Source organism: Balaenoptera borealis (assembly GCF_965194805.1).
Source record: "Balaenoptera borealis genome assembly, chromosome: 5".
In the NCBI taxonomy this organism is placed as follows: domain Eukaryota; kingdom Metazoa; phylum Chordata; class Mammalia; order Artiodactyla; family Balaenopteridae; genus Balaenoptera; species Balaenoptera borealis.
In genome coordinates, this window is record NC_138862.1 from 73,100,688 (window position 1) to 73,114,637 (window position 13,950).

At 44.4% G+C, this 13,950-nt stretch overlaps 2 long non-coding RNA genes across 10 annotated transcripts in view; both read right to left on the reverse strand.

Moving 5' to 3' along the window:
• Positions 1-11,644, reverse strand: part of LOC309629387 — a 102,584-nt gene extending 90,940 nt beyond the window's left edge. For all 3 annotated transcript variants that reach the window (XR_014245037.1, XR_014245038.1, XR_014245039.1), the window contains exons 1-3: positions 11,481-11,644; positions 7,607-7,676; positions 7,024-7,111 (exon numbers count right to left, since the gene is read on the reverse strand). This is a non-coding gene — a long non-coding RNA (uncharacterized lncRNA). The remainder of the gene's footprint in view (positions 1-7,023; positions 7,112-7,606; positions 7,677-11,480) is intronic.
• Positions 11,645-13,104: 1,460 nt separating this feature from the next.
• The window catches only part of LOC309629384, a 30,254-nt gene continuing 29,408 nt past the window's right edge, over positions 13,105-13,950 (reverse strand). For 5 of the 7 annotated variants that reach the window (XR_014245027.1, XR_014245029.1, XR_014245030.1 and 2 more), the window contains 3 exons: positions 13,561-13,661; positions 13,296-13,421; positions 13,105-13,213 (listed from right to left, as the gene is read on the reverse strand). This is a non-coding gene — a long non-coding RNA (uncharacterized lncRNA). The remainder of the gene's footprint in view (positions 13,214-13,295; positions 13,422-13,560; positions 13,662-13,950) is intronic. The other 2 variants (XR_014245028.1, XR_014245033.1) reach the window with 2 other exon arrangements.

The following is a 13,950-nucleotide window of genomic DNA, read 5'->3' on the forward strand; positions in this document are numbered from 1 at the left end:
TAAAAATTCATTTTAAAATAAATAAATAAATAAAGTAAATAACCTTGTGAAGCAGGCAGAATGGTGATATTATCATCCCTAACAAAGAGATGAGGAAAAGGTCCAGCAAGCAAAAATGACTTGTCTGTAATCAGCCAAGAGGGGCACATGAGACCGTGGACGCCCCAGTGCAGTTCCCCCTGGCCCAGGCTGCTTCCGGACCCAGCGCTGAGCTTCAAGAGATGCAGCAAAACAGGTGTGAACAGCCAGCAGGATGGAAGTCACAGGAAAGCTATCAGTGTCAAAGCGTGACAAACAACTCTGAATATCCTGTGGAGAGAAGGATCAGGCAAGGAGCAGCGATTTCCAGTGGGAAAGTAATGACTTCTGACAACAAACAGGGATCTCTGTCAGGAGAGCAGGAATTTCTGACAGGAGAGCAATGGTTTATAACAGGAAAACAGGGATTTCTGACAGAAAATGTTGACTCCCGACAGGATATTAGTGCATTTCTGACAGGAGAACAAGGATTTCTGAAGAGTGGTGATTTTTCTCAGAACAGTGATTTTTAAAGGAAGTGGGGTGATTCCTGACCACAACAGTGATTTCTGACAGGAAAACAGGGATTGCTGATAGGAGAGCCCGGATTTCTGACAAGACATCTGTGCCCATTACATAGGAGAGTAGTGTTTCTGACAGGTCTTTGACAGGAATGAGGGTTTTTTTGAGGAAGGACAAAAAGCAGCAGCACAAAACAAACTGGAAAACAACAGGGAGGAACCAAATTCCCTCTGAAAATAGGGAATTGTTGGTCCTGGGTGTGGAGGGAGGTTCATCAATAATAAGAAGAAGCTGGATCTGGGGAGGCTCAAAATGGGCGAGATCTTGGGTCAAGCATGTCATTCGGCAGAGGGGGATTGAGTGGGCTGGAGGGAGAGTATCTACAAGATTTACATCACCGATGTGAGCCTAAATGACTACGAAATGCCTTCCCATCAAGAGACCTGGAGGAAGTCGAACAGAGGGAAATCTGCTCCTTCTTCGACCCCCCCCCCCAACCCAGAAATAACAAAGCCTTGGTTTTGGCTCAGGAAATTCGAATGAAAGCTTTAGCCCTCTTAATTAATTACAGATCCTTGGCAAAGCGGTAGGAGAGGAGGGAAATGATCTCTCTAAAGCTCTCGCCCTACAGTTATTCAGGAATGAGATCGTAGCTTGGTGAGAAGTCAGCCTTGTGGTAGAGAGGAAAATGAATTAAAGGAGATGGAGGTATCAATAACGAGCCTCTGCTAAAAAAAAATCCTAGTCGGAAGGGAAAGTGCTTCCCTTCGTCCCGGCTCACCACGCATGCGCCTGAGACTCCCGCGCGCCGGGGAGCCCAGCAACCTGGCCTGGGTCACTGGCCCGAGCCTTTTCCCGCAGATGGTGAGGTTTCCTGTGAGGAAAAGCCCAGCAGTGCATAGTGAAGCAGGATATGTCTCTTTCAGAGGGAAGGAACGCTTTTTCTCGCAGACTGAGCTCTCATTGACCCCCCAGCTCCAGGCACCACGTCCACCACGTGACTAGATTCCTGCGGGCACGAAGCGCTAGGAGAATTCTGATTGTGCAGTTCGCCCGAGCAGCTGCAGCATCCCGAGCCAGGAGTTCCAGACTTGTACTTCCGACCGGATGCAGAACTCCGCACAGCTCTTCACACTCAGCCCTGCAGGCCTGCGGCAGAGATGGACACACACGGTGTCCTGCAGAGAACCACCCCCGCCATCGCCTACCCACCTTTTGCTCTCTCTGGGGACCACTTTCCTCCTACAGACCCAGGGAGCATGGTCTTTTCTTTTCAGCTGCTACCACCTCTCCTCCCTCTTGGGGTTCCTTTCTACCCCACACTTGATTCAGAGGAGGACACAGAATTCCCCAGCTTTCCTCCCCGCGCCCCCCTTGATGCCCCTGACTGACCTTCCAGCTATTTTATTGCTGCACAAGTCAACTAGGAAATAGGATGGTCATTATAAAATTACAGATGAGAAGCAAATTTGAGATTTTTTTTTTAATCTCAAAAAATTTGCATTTCTGAAGAGAGCAGTGATTTTTCTCGGGAGATGCTAGGTGGCTGGTCCTGCCTCACTCTGAGAACTGCCCTAATAGACCTTCCCAGGCAAAGCCCTTTCCTGCGTTCCTGTCTGAGGAGGCAGGTGAAATCTCTTATGTCCTCAGTGTGATTCTTAGTCCTTCATTGCCTGGGTCACTGCTTACCCACAATTTCCCAGGGAGAGCAGCAGTGGGAAACAAAAGGCTGTTCAGAGCCTCCAGATCAGTTCCTTTCTGTGAAGACTCAAAAAGTCTTCCTAGCTGCGTGATTTGGGGCAAGCTGCTTAACCTTGCTAAGCCTTAGTTACCTCATCTTTAAAATGGGGATAAAAATGCCTACTTCACATGATGGTTGAGGTGATTAAATGAAATTGTGTGTGTGTGTGTAGTATCTGGCATCCAGTAGGCTTCATAAATTTGGTCTCCTTACTTCTCACTGGGGTGAGCAGGGCCACGGCAGGAAAGACCGTGCAGTTTGTGCCAGTCTGAAGGCACCCAGCTGAGCAGCTGAGCCGAGGCTGAAATACCATGGGTGCTTCACTTTCAGTGTCAGGTGCCCTGGGTGGGGCTTTTCCACACAAAGACTACAGTATGTGTCTTGTGCACAAAGGCACCATAGGGCAGGCAGCAGCTGCTGGGTGTCTCTGCTGGCACCCAGCCCACCCTGCTGGGGAAAGAGAGAATGGCACTTGTAAGGCAAGCCTTTATATTACCCCCTGCCTCACAGTTAGACCAGGTTCCCCTCTTTTCCTGCTTGTCATGGGAGGACTTGGCCAGGTGGAGAACAGCTGCCACTGCGATGGGTTCCCCATCTCTCATTAGAGGGGTCTCCTTGAGTGAGGGCTAGCCTGCTTGCACTTCCTCCTCCCAGCAGGCTTCTCACTGGGGGTGATTTTTGCAAGGTCTCAAACTCAGAACCTCTACCTTTATATCCCAGGGACCCCAAAGAGGCTCTCCTTAACCCCAAGCAGGGTTTTTTTTTCCTTTTCCCCAGCAGGAAAAGACTAAAAGATTGGGGAATTCCCTGGCAGTCCAGTGGTTAGGACGCCGTGCTTCCACTGTAAGGGGCACGGTTTCGATCCCTGGTTGGGGAACTAAGAACCCACAAGCCGCGTGGTGCAGCAAAAAAAAAAAAAAAAAAATGGAGTTCAAGGCCCCAGCCATCCTGAATCTCTACATAGCTCGCATGGGAAGGGGCTTCCTGTGCAGGGCTGCCTTGATCATTACCCCTTTTCATCTTCATTTCTGTCTCAAATAGTTGGTAAGACACAAGACAGGGTTACATCTCCAAGAGTTAATCTGTATATTTCCCTTTTGCTCTGCTTCTCACTGGTACACAAGGGCACTCTAGTCCACACTGACAGAAATACACACAAGCGCGTACAATTCAATATCAAAAAAAAAACAAACAACCCAACCAAAAATGGGCAGAAGACCGAAATAGACATTTCTCCAAAGAAGAAATGGCCAACAGGCATGTAAAAAGATGCTCAACATCGCTAATTATTAGAGAAGTGCAAATCAAAAAAAAAAAAAAATCACAATGAGGTATCACCTCACACCAGTCAGAATGGCTATCATCAAAATAGTCTACAAATAATAAATGCTGGAGAGGGTGTGGAGAAAAGGGAACCCTCCTACACTGTTGGTGCGAGTGTAAATTGGTGCAACCACTGTGGAAAACAGTATGGAGGGTCCTTAAAAAAATAAAAATAGAGCTACCATATGATCCAGCAATCCCACTCCTGGGCATATATCCAGAAAAGATGAAAGAAAATCTAATTCGAAAAAGGTACATGCACCCCAATGTTCATAGCAGCACTATTACAACAGCCAAGATATGGAAGCAACCCAAGTGCCCATCAACAGGTGATTGGTTTAAGAAGATGTGTATATATATATATATATATACAATGGAATATTACTCAGCCATAAAATAGAATGAAATATTGCCATTTGCAGCAACATGGATAGACCTAAAGGATATCATACTAAGTGAAGTAAGTTAGGCAGAGAAAGACAAATAGAATATGATATCACTTATATGTGGAATCTAAAAAATAATACAAATGAATCTATGTACAAAAGAGAAAAAAATCCACAGACATAGAAAACAAACTTATGGTTACCAAAGGGAAAAGGGAGGTGGGAGAGGGATAAATTAGAAGTATGGGATTAACAGATACACACTATTATACATAAAATAGAAAAACAACAAGGATTTACCGTATAACACAGGGAATTATATTCAATATCTTGTAATAACCTATAATAGAAAATAATCTGAAAAAATATAGAAATATATAACTGAAACAATAAATAAATACAGAAACCACAGAACCTGGGTTTAGACACAAAAGCTCAGAGAGTGCTTGTGGAACCAGATTTTCTTCTCCCAGAGACTAGACAGAACTGAGCTTGGGGAAGCAGGAAGAGACAGCTGAGCCGGGATGAGAAGAGGGAAAACACCTGAGTCCTTGAAATGGGGGAGGGGCGGGGGAAGAAGGGAGCCCGTGGAGGCATTCAGTGTGGGGCTCAGTGTGAACCCTCACTGGGCACCAGCTCTCAGTGCTTATAAGGCCTGGAACAGCAAATGACGGCCTGGGGGTCCAGGAGCAGGGATGAGGCCAAGCGGGAAAACCCCACTCCTGAATGGAACTAGGTGGAAATTTCTCTTCGTAAGTAGGAGCAGTGATGAACTCTATGCTGCTGAAGGGTTTGACTGTGGTGAGAATGCTCTTCTCAGAAGAAGGAATTTCCAGTGGAAGAATTACTTAGGGAAAGCTGGAACCATTTTAGCGAAAATCCTCAACTTAGTGGCACAAAACTGATTGAATTTCTCAGGTAATTGGAATGTCTTTTTTGGTACTGTTTTAAGGAGGAAGAGGTAAATAATAAGAAATCAAAAACAAATCAAGGGTTTATTTTTAAAAGCAACAAAATATCAACACCTTCCAGGGGCTCCCCTAGTCAGCACAATCCATCCCTATTACACTTTTAAAAAAGGGGCAGTTGATGTTCAGAAGGATGACCTAGAATCACTAGGGCATCAGAGGGAAGTTTCAGTTCACTCAGCTGCCAGAATCCCTATTGCCTTTGCATTATAGTGAAGTGGAGCTTGACCATATTTCTAAATTAACACAAGCTCCTTGAAATTGATTTTTTAAGAATTCTAACATCTTTTGGATAAAGGCGACACTGTATATAAATTGAAGGTACTGTTATTTGGGAATGAGCTAGTCTTTGAGAAGAACCCCATGTGGTTGCATCCTGTAGACATTTAACTAGAACGGTTCATGCCAATGGTTCTCAACTGGGCGGGGGGACGGGGGGTGTCATTCCCCCTGGCCTAGGAATATTTGGCAATGTCTGCAGACAGTTTTGGTTGTCACAACTCGGGGGGGGGGGGGCAGGGTCAGGATGTTACTGCTGTATATTAGGGAGCAGCCAGACATGCTGCTCAACATACTACGATGCACAAAACCGCACTCCACGACAAAGCAGCATTGGATCCAAAATGTCAGTCGTGCTGAGGTGGAGAAATCATGGCTTGCGGTAATGAAAAAAGAAGATGTGCTCCAAGTGAGGGCCAATAGGGTGGCGGCCCCAAGACTACGCACAGGCCTCAGGGCCAGGTTCAGCCCTGTCAGCCATTGCTCGGGGCTGGTCTCACCTTACCCAAGCTCCTAGGATGGCTATACGATCTACAGCCAAGACATTCAACTGCAATGAAAATACAACAGTCAGGATGTCTGGCTGCTCTCAGCTGGCAGCAAGGATACTCAGTTGAGCCTGGAGTGGAACAGAAGGAGTTGTTCCACCAGGACCTGAGACTGAGTCTCTAGGTCAGTGCACATGTTCCCGGGCAGGGCTGGGAGGGCGCTGTCAGTGCTCATCTGAGTGGAGCTACCTCCTCTGGCTTCCACTGGCAACCAGGTCTTCTTGTAAACAACACCTTGTTTCTTTGGATACGTTAATGTCATCGGTAAAGTCTGACTTCAACCTGGGGCCAGAGTCCACTTAAGATGATTATATTACTTGCCTCTGACCTGTTCATTATGTTTACATTTCACTGTTCAATGCAGGATTTCCTGATTTGAGAGCAGAGGGAATTCTTCTGAGAAGCCAACTAATCTGTGAGTGTTTGGTGGTTGAATAACTCACACAGTTTGCTTTAATCTAGTACCAGTATTTGTCAAAATTATTAATAAAATGTAGCAATTAATACAATTAAACCGTGGACATAACTCATAATAGCTTTTGGTCAGTATGTATTTTCTTAATCGACAAATACTGTAAGTACAAACATTATCATGTGGGAGCGGGTCTGGGGAAGATTTTGATGATAAAAAGGAGGGCTTATACCGGAAAAAGTTGGGAACCACTGGTTTGACTCTCAGAAGGTTAATTTCCTATATTTCTTAGCTCTTGAGCAGGGAGGCACAGTACCCCGGGGTTGCCCTCCACCCCCATGCTCCAAAGGATCTGCTTGGTCACTCTGTCCCTAGGGACACATTGAGACCAGTGCACGCTTTACAAGTTCTAAAACATTTTCACATCTGTTATCTCATTGGCTCTTCCAAGCTCCAGTGAGGAAGGTGGAACAGTGGCTATCACTTCTACTTTAGGGATGAGGGCAGGGCTTGGTGACCTGATTCGCCTCAGGATCTATAGCTCCAGAGCTGGGGCCTGGGCCCCATCTGACTCAGGACGCAGAGTTCTTTCCACTCTCCTTGCATTGGTAATAGACCCCTCTGAATGTTCTGATCCACCGAATACCAAACTCCACTCCATAGTAACTAGTGGATAAAAAGATCCAAGAAGTATTTAAGAGTTTTGATGAACTAGTCTTCCATGTACTTCTGAATCCCAGCTAGTTTCTGAGAATTGCACAAATGTAAAGAGAGCAGAAAGTAATGAAATAGCCCAGGTTCTGTTGCCATGGAAACCCATGCTTACCTTAGGGTTCATATTTGGTACAATTTCCTGAAATGCCTCTTGAGGCTTCCAAGTGATCTTGGGGCTCTCTGAACCTCGCTTTTGAAATCTGAAAAGTGAAAAAATACCGAACCAGATTGTTTTATCTTTGACATTCTGTTAGTCTAAATCTATGAGTTCTATTAGCATCATCAAAGGAAGAACACTCTAGGGTAAATGAATGTTTTGTCACCTCTGTGTAAGAGATATCCATCTAATCATTCATTCATTCACCTAGTCATTCAACAAACATTGATCAAATGTAAGGTACTATGCTAAGCTCTATACAGAGTACAAACTTGAAAACAGAAAAAGTCTATTGAACACAAATCTGTGCAGCGAACCTCTGTAAGAAAATCAAGAACAACTACAAAAAAGTCATTATAATTGGCTTACAACTGATGCTTTAAACCACTTTTGACGAAAAGTTAAGGGCTCTTCTCTTGGAATGTAAAGTATGCAGACAAAGAAAATTTCCTGCAAGTGACTCAGAAATTCTCTGAACTCTAAACAGGCTCTCAAATGGCTATAGTGGTTAGAGAAAACTAGTAATGGAACCCTTTACCTTCAGTTCTCTGTGATGAGAATCTAAAATTTCATCATAAAAACTTCAAAACAAGTTCCAGTGCAACTATCTGAAGGGCAAGAAAAAGAATATTTGTTAGATTTAATCTGGAGTCTGGTATTGACTGCTGTCCACTAAGGGACTTTCCTCCTGTCTTAATAAAATTTTTATACAGTATAAATTCCATTACTCATACAGTATCTTTTCATCTGATCAAGAAGTAACTACATTTTATTTGGTAGGGGGAGATGAGATTGATCTGGCAAATGGAAATCAAGGAGATATTTCTAGATGGATGTTTTTACTTTCACTGTTATATGTAAGATGACAAAATTAGGCAGGAAATTACAAAAGCCTATGACACAAAGGAGGAAATTACTTGTGTGGTACCATGTAGAGAGGATACACTGAGAAGGTGCTGCAGACAGATAAAGTGAGGGGCTCACCAAGCTTTATTTTTTTTTCGTTTCTGAGCATCACTGCCCACACCAATACCGAGCACCATGCCCCGAGCAGGGGTACAAAGATGGGTAAGATGCTGTCCCTGCTTTCAAGGTGCTTATAGTGCATTTGGGGGAAGCTCAGCCAAGTAACTGGACAGTTCCAGCCCAGTGTGATCAGGACCCTAATGAGGCCAGCACTGGGATTACAGGCATAGCAGGGCCCTCACACCCAGGCTGGGGGCCTCTGGTGCTGCCTGGACAGGAGTCCTACCAACATGCTTTCCAGGACTGATGTTTCACCTGTGGCTCTGAAGAGACAAATATATACAAAATCACAGGTGTGATAAGAAACCCCTCAGAGGAAAAACAAGAGACATGAAAATACCATCAAATCCTCTAATGCTTTTATTCAGTTACACTTGGAAAGAGGAGACAGGTACACACGAAGCCTCTGGGGTCGACAACACCTTCCTCCCAGGTTTGCTCAGGTTGTTAGGGGATCTCCAGGGACATCCATTCTTCCCATTAGCAGTGCGTTGGGCCAAAGGATGCACCACGGCTGCACTAATACTCGCTATATTGGATTACGAAGCCGAGTAATTGCCATTTAAGTGTCAAGTAATGGTGAGAGCATTCATCTGTGTTTTCATTCATTTGTACGGCAATTAATTTGTACCTAAATTAACAATAAAAATGGTTATGTGATCCAATAAAGTAGAAATGGTGGCAGGAAAAAAATATAATGTCTGCTTTACCCTACTAGCAAGGCCAAATCACACTTTTCCCCTCTCACTGTTGTCTTTCAGGAGAAGGTTATTTTCAGGCAGGCAGAGCAGGAACCAGGCGTGTGTGCTGGCCCCTGTCAGGGGTCCAGCCTGAAAGGCTGTGGACAGGAAAATGGGATTTGTGGGATGAAAAGTATTGTTGACTTGGAATGGTACAGGCAGGTCACTACTGCAGCCTGCTCCCCAGTAAGGCCAGGAAACAGGCCCTCTGGAATTGTTTAAGGCAAAGATAGACACAAACTCAGATGTTAACACAGAATTAACAAACTGGTACTTTTGGGCAGCATATGGCTAGCAGACACATTTTATTTGTCATGAAAGGGTTTTAAGTCTTTGGATTTGTTGCCAATGTTTAAAAATTAGGCTATTTCACATGAATATTCAGATCTCCAGTTCTCTTGAGAAGCTGGAATATTGTCTGCACTGCATCTACATTCCTGCTTGGCAAAACTTGGTTGGAGCTGAGTTGTCACCATTCCCTTTAGTCAGGCAGCGCTTGCCAGTTTACTGCGGTCCCCACCACGGCCTACTGTCCTGTACTGTGCCTGCCTCTCTCGTTATTAACTTGGCTGGCTCCTGCAGGAGTTTCTGACCCCTGTTTTCACATCTGCTTAGTCACTTACAGAAGTAACCTGCTTTGTTCACTCTTTATAAATCGGCTTCACTTTTTAACTTCTTGGAGCATTTTGTTTTTATAGAGTTTGGATGTCTTGGGCATAGAGGGTTCTCCCTAACCAAAAGTCTTACACCTGCTGCTATGCTGTTTGGTTTGGCATTGAACCTTTTGCCATAGAACCATAGACCTATCCAAAGGGAAGTTACTTTGGAGAGCATCCTATCCACCTGCCTCATTTAGAAATTGAGTCTCATAGAGGCCAAGGTACTTGTTTAAGTCACACAGAAACTTGAGATAGAGCCAACACTGGAACCAATTCTAGTACTTTTCCTACTACATTTCAGCCCCTTCTGGGTGCTCATTCATGACACTGCATGTCCCAAAGCAAGAATATAATTTCTCAAGTTATTGTTCAGTCTTCCCACCTTTGAAAAGTTTGAACAATGTAGGCCTATTGGGCACGGCTATCTGCACTCTAAGATGGCCCCTGGTGATGAGTTACGGTATTTAAAGCTTATTATCTGATTCCATCTGCTGACTTCTGAGAGCCTTGAACTGGGAGTGAGGCCAACTGGGTTGGAGTCCCAGCTCTCCCTCTTACCAGCTGTGTGACCTTGGGCAAGTTTCCTCACTTCTCTGAGTCAGAATTTCCCAAGTGCAAGACAGGAATGCCTGCCCCACAGGACGTTATGACCATCACAGGACATAACAAACATGAAAGTTCTCAGACAAATGTAAAAAGTTAGATAAACAGAAGTTACTATTACAGGCTATTGAGCTTAGATATCAGAGAATCCGAGAATTCCCTCGTTTTACAAGTGAGGCACTGAGCCTCAGGGAACAGGGTCATGCAGCCAGCTATGGGCAGAACTCAGATTAGAGAGCAAGTCTCAAGTCTTCCCTGCTATTGCCACAGTTGGATTCACAGATCTCAGTTAAAGCCATGTGGGCTCCAGCACGCGGGCAGCTAGCTATGGGGTGAAATGGGAAACGCCGTAACCTCCCCTCACAAAGGTTTGGGGAATCAGAGTCACAGCCTCAGATACAGAACAATTCAAGGGCTCTCATTCTAAGGGCAGAGCCCACATTCACCGGTGGCTGATTCCCAGTCTGCGAGCATGGACTTGGGAGACATTATACTGTGCAAATGAATGCTGTTTTTGCAAATTTGTGGGACCTGCCAGCTCTCTCAGTTTAACTGGATCTCTGCAGTGACATCCAGACATGTTCTGCAGTAAATTAGAGCTGGTAATTTCAGAGGGAAACAGCTCTGAAATGGCAAGAAAGACAAAAATCTGTTCCTTGAAAAATGACACCATATGTGCCCGCATCACTGCAGTCAGGGTAAAAGGCTTTTCCTCCCTTTGTTTCTCCTCAAGCCGCCAATGTTAATGTCAGATTTGCAACAGAACCATATACTAATGGAACCCAAATTAGCTCTAAAATTAGCTCTTAACAAGAAACTGGAGGCTAGCTCAAGGCAAGCAGATTTCTCTGACTGTGAGAGACAGAAAGCATTTTAGCAAAGCAGCCGCATATTGATATTCTCAAGCCTCAAAAAAGATCCCTCTTTGCTCTAAGTGAATTGCCCAGGAAGAATTGTGCACAGCCTGCTGTCTGCCTGTGCGTCAGGAACTGGCATCTCAACCTGCAGTTTTAAGAAAGCCTTCCCTCAAGCAAAGCAGCTATTGGGAGTCTGGAGTGTGGGTGAGGAGAAAGGGATTTCAGGGGTCAGATCTGGGTTGGAGACTGGGTCCTGGGGGTGGTAATGTTCCAGATTTTAGAGGATGTTTCATTATCGCTGTTTGTCTAACACCTTTAGAGAACCCAGAGACTATGGAAAAACCAGTGATGGAAAATATTTATATAGATAAGCAATATTTAGCAGCTAAAATGGCTAATCGTGAGTTATCTTCCAGCATCCTGAAAAATTACCATCTGAAAATTTTTCTAAAGAGTATCCTATCAGTAGTAACATTTCTAAGATGTTAATAGAGAGGTGAATTTCATTAATGGGCCTCCAGACCCACCAAGTTTTTGCTACCCCTGGTTCCTCAGTGGCTCCAGGTTGGAATTTGAAGGTCGATGAGTCTACATGTTGAAGGCCACTTTGTTTTTGGAGTTCCTCCAGGTTTGTGGACCAGGGCTGGGGGCAGGAAGGCACAGGAGGTAGGGTGGGTGGTTAGAACCTCTGACACCTACCCAAGGAAAAAAACAAAAGAGTGAAGAAACCAAAGTAAAGAAGTAGTTGGGGAGTAGCAAGAAGATGGCATTAGTTTAGGTGTGGGGTAGTGTGAATTAGTCATCCTTCCATCAGGAAAAATGTATCCAGTTCTTGTAGATGAGGCGCCTATGTTCCCATACACTCCGAGAACTCCTGTTTGGCCAAAGAGCACCTCTGACATTTGGGGCACGTGAGTGCAATTCATCTTCACATCCTTAACACACATTGAGCACTGTCGGTTGAGCATTGGGGTGGCTGGGCTGAGGAAGTCCTCCTCTCAGCCTCACAGAGCTCAGTCTATTGGGATGATAAAATGGGTACATAGAAAACCAAAATATAAACAAAAGGGAGTAAGAACTGTGAGGAAGGGCCTGAAAAAGTGCTCTGGGGCTGCAGATGAAGGAGCGATTAGGTCTGTGTTGTAAGTTATCTGGGGAGTCTACACAGAAGAGGTGACATCTGAACTGGTCCAGGAAGGATGGGTAGGAAATTAGTTCCAGGACTTTTAGACCATCAGAGACCAAACTCTAAGCCTATTTGTAAAGAAAAAAGATGGTGTCATGGAAAAAGCTCTGGCTTGAATTCTAATCCCAGTTCAACGTTAAAGATTGCTGTGTATCTTCAACCAATTCATTTAACTTCTCTGGCAATTAAACAAGGTGGTGTATATGAATGAAAGAGATAAAACGCTCCACAAATGATAGTTGTTAGTAATGATATGTGTACTGCCTCACAGGGTTGTTATGTGACTTCTTTGAAACTGCTATTCAAAAGAAAGTTGTTTTTATAAAAAAGTCTAGAATCTTCTGGCCCCAGAAAGAACTACAAAGGTACTAAAGGTTTATTGAATTATCAACAACTGAAGCCCAGAACATACTGTATTAGGTTAGCTGGAATTATAACTGGCAGAAACATATTTCTTGTTAAATAAAAAAGAGCCTTTTAAGTGAAACAAGTATCAAGTTCTCTAACGATGCTTATAAATCAATTTTTAAGATGAAAAACTTGCTATCATAATTACTCATTTTTCCTCGTACTGCTTGGCAGGACAAATCCCATAAACTCACAACCTCTTGTGTCAATACAAATACATCCATCTCCTCCGATTATCTCTATGGTTTAGGATACGTGGTGCAAATATACTGACATTGGTGAGCGCGGGCTTGCATTTTGTCCTTTTCTAAATCTGCCAAAGAGCTTCAGCAGGTGATTTCTAGCAAATCTTACTCATCAATAAAACAACCTCCCCTTGAATCTATCCTTCAAACTCAAGAAAAAGAAAGACTCCCAATTGAAAACAAAAACAGACCACAAAACTTGACAGTGCATAAATGGGAAGTACACTTTGTTAGGGATGCCATAACAAGTACCATAGACTGGGTGGCTTAAACAATGGAAATTTATTTCCTCACAGTTCTGGAGGCTAGAAGTCCAAGATCAATGCGTCAGCAGTGTTGGTTTCTCCCGAAGCCTCTCTCGTTGGCTTGTAGATGGCCATCTTCTCCCTATATCTTCACATGGTCTTTTCTCTGTACCTGTCTGTGGCGAAATTTCCTCTTATAAGGATACCAGTCATATTGGATGAGGGCCCATCCATATGACCTCATTTTACCTTACTTACCTCTTTAAAGGTCTTATCTCCAAATCCAGTCACATTCTTAGGTACTGGGGGTTAGGACTTCAATATGTGAATTGGGGGTGAGGGGGAACAGCCTACAAGAAGGCGGCACTCGGTATCTCGTGTAACCTTTGAAAAAACCAAAAGCCTATAGATGACAAAGATTCACACTCTCCTGCACAAACTGCGCACATCTGTAATGTGTGTTTCACCCACTCATGGAGCTGTGTGTGGCCCAAGAAAGGGCACAAATGGCCCAAGGCCATACCTTTCAGTTAAAGGAACCCCATAGGAATGGGTTGTGGGAAAGGAGGCAGGGCTTGTCTGTCAATGTCAAGGTCAGCTGTGCCAGCATCGGAAGAGCAGCTTCTGGAGCAGGGGGAAGGAAGAGGAGAAGGAGGGAGGGTAGCCGTGAAACTTTTCCAGGAACCACCTTGGTCTCCTTCCCCGACATTTTTAAAAAAGAATTCTTCCTAGACAGGATATCTGGGGGCAGATCCTGAGTCCCTGGAGATCTGATCCCCTCCCAAACCCCCAAGCCTAATGACAGACAACATCTGAGAGGGAAGACACAGATGGAAAACACTGTCTCGCTAGCAATAGGCGCTGCCCTTTCAGATTTCCAAAAAAAATCTGCAGAGAAAAACAAGTGTGTTCA